This window comes from Salvelinus sp. IW2-2015, linkage group LG4q.2, assembly GCF_002910315.2.
Source record: "Salvelinus sp. IW2-2015 linkage group LG4q.2, ASM291031v2, whole genome shotgun sequence".
In the NCBI taxonomy this organism is placed as follows: domain Eukaryota; kingdom Metazoa; phylum Chordata; class Actinopteri; order Salmoniformes; family Salmonidae; genus Salvelinus; species Salvelinus sp. IW2-2015.
Genome location: NC_036843.1, coordinates 10,430,945 through 10,436,877, shown reverse-complemented (window position 1 = coordinate 10,436,877; position 5,933 = coordinate 10,430,945). Strand labels below are relative to the sequence as shown.

Sequence of the window (5,933 nt, the reverse complement as noted above, 5' to 3'; positions counted from 1 at the left end):
GCCCCAGAGCCTGTAGGCCATATCTAATGACACTGAGCCCCAGAGCCTGTAGGCCATATCTAATGACACTGAGCCCCAGAGCCTGTAGGCCATATTTAATGACACTGAGCCCCAGAGCCTGTAGGCCATATCTAATGACACTGTGAGGGGCTGTTGGGGTATCTGTCTGTACTGGGGCCAGCGTGCGGAATCATAAATTACAGTTATCTTTGGACTGATGCATTACTGGGTAAAATGAGCAGTGGCATGTAAAACATACCCCGTCTATTATTCACTATACAAACCCTGATGCTTTTGGCTGATAACACTTGGGCTGCATCCCAGCTCTGTAAATAATGACAGCATGCCATTAGCATTCATTTTCCCCTTGTGTGTAGCTGTCAGTAATGCGTCAGCCGTGTTTGTAATAATTGCCGCATTTAGACAAGAACATGGCAAGAGCCCAGTTCTTACCTGACGGCTTGGATGAGGCAGTACAAATAACCTCAGGGCCTGAGCTGTCGATTGATTTGATCCTAAATAAGTTGTCCCATCACTCTGTATGGGAAAGCATGACGTTAACTTTAAAGTAGTTTTCCTCTCTTCATCTGGGATCAGTTAGCTCTAAGTGATTTTTTTAAAGAGAGAAAGAGAGAGTGTAAATGATTGTGAGTTTGAGAACAACTGTGAAGAAAGGCCTACAGCACCGTATTCATGTCACACATGATAGTATCAGATTGATATTTATTACAGGATTACATGTGCTTTACTGCTCTAGATAACACATGCTCTCTAGAATCTTAGGCCACTGTCATTTACTCATTGTAGTGAGTCATGTCCCTACAAGCTTTGTTTGTCAGGATCTCCTGCTACAACAATCCCTCTCTGAACGGGTGACTCTGGACCCAGGCCTGACGTACCAAGCCCACAAAGCACAGGTATGGGACACCACCACTTTTATTGTTTCACTAAAAAGTGCTTTAGTTTAGACATCTGAAGGAACTGCCTTTCCATGCCATATAACGCAACTTCATGAAACGTCTTTCTCAACATGGCCTGTCATCATGTCTCTTACTGTATTTGTTTTGCTGTTATAGCTGAGCCCTTTTTGCCCTCATGGAAAGTCATTCTCATGAAAAACAACTGCTAATGCAATTACAGGGTTAGGGTGACATCATCAGCACTGCGAGTGCACGCTCTGAAGATTATTATTTGATCATGTTTAATCAGGTGACTAATGCTCTCACTAGGCTCTGTTGCTTAATGATGCCACAGCAGCTAATACACTTGGCTCACTGCAGTGAACTACTGCACCCGGTCTGGGCTAGGATCTGCTGGTGGGACATGATCAAGTCAGACATTTTTCTACTCCACCTTAAATTGCGTAAAGTGCCCAGATAGCCTTACTGTAACAAGGCTGTACGTTTGTTCATATGTGTGTGACGCGGTGAGGTTGGACCCAGGTGCAGAGTAGAGACCAGACGGGGAATCAGTGGTTAAGGATAAACATAATACTTTACTGAGAAACGGTAGCCGCAGGATCATAGTACACTTGAAAAAACAACAAACGCTAAGTCTCAAACTCCCTCAGGAAACGAACGCACGTGGTAAACAATTCAAGCTTCTGCAAAGGACAACAGAAAACACACCTCTTTTAACAGGGAAATTAGTAATTAGGACACACCTGAGTGTCGTTAATATCTCTAGGACGGTCTCTGCTGCCCTCTGGTGACAGGTGGAACCATGACAATGTGATCTGTATGAATGGCTCGGTTTGTGTGCTTACAGTGTGTTTTTCGATGTGCATGTCTAAGTGCTTCTCTGCATGTGTGTATGTTAAGACTGGTGTAGTTAGCGGCTGATGTTCATCTCACTGTCTCTCACACGCCATTGCCTCTCTTAGCGTCCTTTCTCTGCTCAGTCAGCCAGTGCACACTCCAGAGTGGTAAGTTGTCCTGCCTTCTCATATCGTCTAACCCAACCACATGAACCCTGCTGCACCTTTTCCCTATGCCTCACCGCCGTGACGTCTTTACATTAATCGGTAAGGAAGCCACTTCATTTTTCAACCACTTATCCTTCTTAGCCTATGTTGTTTTTGAGTCTAAACGATTCTGATATTTTCCCTACTTGTGGCTGCCAAAAAGCACCCTCTATCGATTGTGAATCATGGTCTTGAAGTGGTGCTTTTAATCGAATAGTCCTTATTAGATTGGTCTTGGCAAGTCTATGATTTAGAAGCAATGCAATGTAGCTTTGAGAATCAATCCCTTGATGTCTCAGCCCCTCTGCCGGTTACAGACACAGCAAAACAATCTTGCCACTAAAGCAGTCCTGTCAGAGAGACAGTGAATCCTGTGCTCCTATGAATAATCTGTCCTCTTCCTCTATACTGTGATTAGGAGCAACAGTTTAAATTATTTCAGGGGATCAGGCCTTGTCAGTCTCTGGATGCCATCATATCTCCCCAACCAGTCTGACAAATTCAATGTAATCCCCCTGCTATTTAGATGACAAATTCTCTATGTGATCCTGTGGGGTTATGACCTGCTGTCTGACCCTGGCTCAAACCTGCGTGCCAAAGTCGTCAATCAGCCCTGGTAATGCATGCCGAGGAGGAGGCAGCCAGGAATGCCAGCTAGCGAAGATAGAAAATGTGCCATTTATGTAACCCAGGGAGGGAGGAAAGGGGATGATTTTTTTACGTTTTCCATAGATTTGGTGCTTTTCTGTATGTAAAGATTGTTACATTTTTAGAAATATTAGTTTTTATCAGTGTGTGGGATGATTTCTTAGAATTCAACAGAGCCAGCCAACTTGCATTAGCACCCTATTCATTAGACCTATTAAACACCTAATTTATTAAACCGTTATCAGGGTGGATTTTTGTGGGAATTAGATAGATGGTATCAGTATAACGATATGTCTGCTCCCCTTTCCTCTCCTGCAGTTGCAGAGACCACTGTCAGCCAACAACACTGACACAGACAGGCCTAATGAGAAGCCAGGAGGTAAACAGGGACAGCACCCTGGGCCTGACTGCTGAGGAGGTAAACAGGGACAGCACCCTGGGCCTGACTGCTGAGGAGGTAAACAGGGACAGCACCCTGGGCCTGACTGCTGAGGAGGTAAACAGGGACAGCACCCTGGGCCTGACTGCTGAGGAGGTAAACGGGGACAGCACCCTGGGCCTGACTGCTGAGGAGGTAAACAGGGACAGCACCCTGGGCCTGACTGCTGAGGAGGTAAACAGGACAGCATCCTGGGCCTGACTGCTGAGGAGGTAAACAGGGACAGCACCCTGGGCCATGACTGCTGAGGAGGTAAACAGGGACAGCACCCTGGGCCTGACTGCTGAGGAGGTAAACAGGGACAGCACCCTGGGCCTGACTGCTGAGGAGGTAAATATACATAGCTGAAGTTAGTATGATAGATCTGCATGAGAGGGATATTATCTATCGCTCACATAGTATTGAAGCTAAGGGTTCTCTTTCCTCTCCATGGCAGCTGAAAGTCCTGAGGAGCATGAGAGACGAGGGAGGTTCATTCAAATCTTCCCCACCCCACAGACATGGGAACTGTACAGGTGAGAGGGGTTCGGACACTTTGTGTAATGTTACACACTAACGTACAGTGCCGTGAAAAAGTATTTGCCCCCTTTCTGATTTTCTAAATGTTTTTATATTTTTTTATACGGAATGTTATCAGATCTTCAACCATAACCTAATATTAGATAAAGGGAACCTGAGTTTACAAATAACACAACATGGGTCTCATTATGCCTGGCGAAGTATGCATTTAAAACAAATCTAATATTAGGTTTTGGTTGAAGATCTGATAACATTTAATATAAAAAAATATGAAAAAATAGAGAAAATCAGAAAGGGGGCAAATATTTTTTCACGGCACTGTACATGTCTAGATACATTTTTGAATAAGAGAACAGCAATGTCTAATGTTTGACCATACTGCTGCCTACCTACATTTAACGACTTATATTACTACATAATACAACTATTACTACTTCAGCTAGGAGTTAAGGTGAGAAGCTGATACCCATTAGAGAATTGGCCGGTTACTGTACATTACATCTCCGAGAGTATTTATAGGCTTTACAGCTCGCACTCTTGTGAGACCTGTATTTTTTCCCCAATCATGGCTTGAATCCCATGATGACTTCTAGTTGAAACGCATTAAACCCCCTATTTATAGGGAAATCCAGTTTTGTGCTTACACTCCATATTCTTCTATGAGGGATTTGCTGCTTGATTAGCTTTATGGGCCTGTTAGTACTGGGGATTTTGTGGCTTGGGGCCTATGACATTGAGTATCACATTTGCCCTGTTGTAACACATTCAACTCCCCACAAATTAGATAGAAGATGCAGAAGCCCAGTGCAGCCTGTGGTGGTAGTGGTGGTGGAAATAGTTGTCATTTTGTCATTATCTGTGTGTCTGTTTCTCAGTGGTTATCTGGAGTATAAGACATCAATGAACTCCATGTTGTCTAACAGACGTTTCCATGGAAGGTAAGCATTTCCATTGTGGTTTGGAATGGGAGCAGTTTAAATTTGTGGAAACCGTTGGCCCCTGACTTTGTGTTTGTTTTGTGTTCGGATGAATAGGTGAGGAGAACAGCTAATAAGATCTGTATGGTAATAGTAGACATGAAAGTTTTCCAGAGCGAGCACAGTGTCTATGTGGCAGTGTGGCTTTGGTAGTCTAGTCCTCAAATGGCAGTTGGGGCTGGGGAGAGTTTATGGAGCAGGGAAGAGCAGGGAAAATGTTATAGAATAAGAAGAACTATTGGGAATTGTGTTGCATGGGTTCAAACTTCAGAGAAATCTTGTGTTTGTGAGCTTTAGGTTTATGTACAGTATTTCCTTTACTCAGTTTCACTATTGCACAATACTATCTGGGGAGCTGGAGTCTCCTTTGGCCCATTATGATTGTTCCATGTTGCTTGCTTTGGTCCTCAGATTGGGGAAAGCGGTGGTGACCTCAAGATTACAGTGGGTGTTATTGCCGCCAATTCGCCCCCTCACTCTGTCTTCCATATTTCAACTTTCCTTCTCTTACCACAATATCTTTGAAAATAATAATCTGATACATTTCTCTTCTCAGGGACTGATTCAGTCAAACCTGGTTTAGCAATGTTGAGTGTTTACGTTTATGTTAAAGTGCCTAAAATCAATTGTATGTGACATGGGGAGCTAAAGCAATGTTCAGATATTAGAGTGTAAATAATGTAATGCAGGTTAAATTAAAGGGATCTATAGTTGGTTAAAGGGATACTTCAGGATTTTGGCAATGAAGCCCATTATCTACTTTTGCAGTCTGATGAACTCATGGACACCATTTTTATGTCTCTGCGTGCATTTTGAAGGATGCTGCTAATTAGCATTGGCGCAATTGCTAACTAGCGTGACCGCAATGACTGGAAGCCAATGGTAACTAGTCTATGGTAACTGTTAGCATGCTAGTAGATACCATAGACTTCCAGTCATTGCGCTACTGTTAGTTAGCATTGGCTCGCAGAACTTCATACTGGCTGCAGAGATATAACAATGGTATCCATGAGATCAACTGACTCTGGGGAAGTAGATAAAGGGCCTCATTGCCAACATCCCGAAGTATCCCTTTAAGGAGTCGTATTAGAGCGGTTTCTCTCGTCCTCCATCAGGAACCTGAATGGTAATGTGTAGCTGCAGGTGGACATGTTCCACACGTGCCACGGGATCCAGTACGAGAGGACGCGGAGGCATCGCCTCCTGGCAGAGCACTCCGCCATGGGGAGGAAGAGCGCAGGTAGGCCTCAGGGAGTCTGTCCTCCTCCAGCTGACACAGCATAGCAACACTCAGTCTAGTCTCAGACCACGGCCTGTCTGGCCAAGCCACTGGGGAGCCAATCAGACAAGTTCATTCCTTTACTTTCTATGAAGAACTCCCCACTGC

At 44.3% G+C, this 5,933-nt stretch overlaps 1 long non-coding RNA gene across 1 annotated transcript; it reads left to right on the top strand.

The window, feature by feature from the left end:
- Positions 1-11: 11 nt before the first annotated feature.
- Positions 12-3,241, top strand: LOC139027664 (uncharacterized). Its single transcript, XR_011479786.1, has 3 exons — positions 12-917; positions 1,883-1,924; positions 2,930-3,241. It is a non-coding gene; the product is annotated as an uncharacterized lncRNA (long non-coding RNA).
- The last annotated feature ends 2,692 nt before the right edge of the window (positions 3,242-5,933 follow it).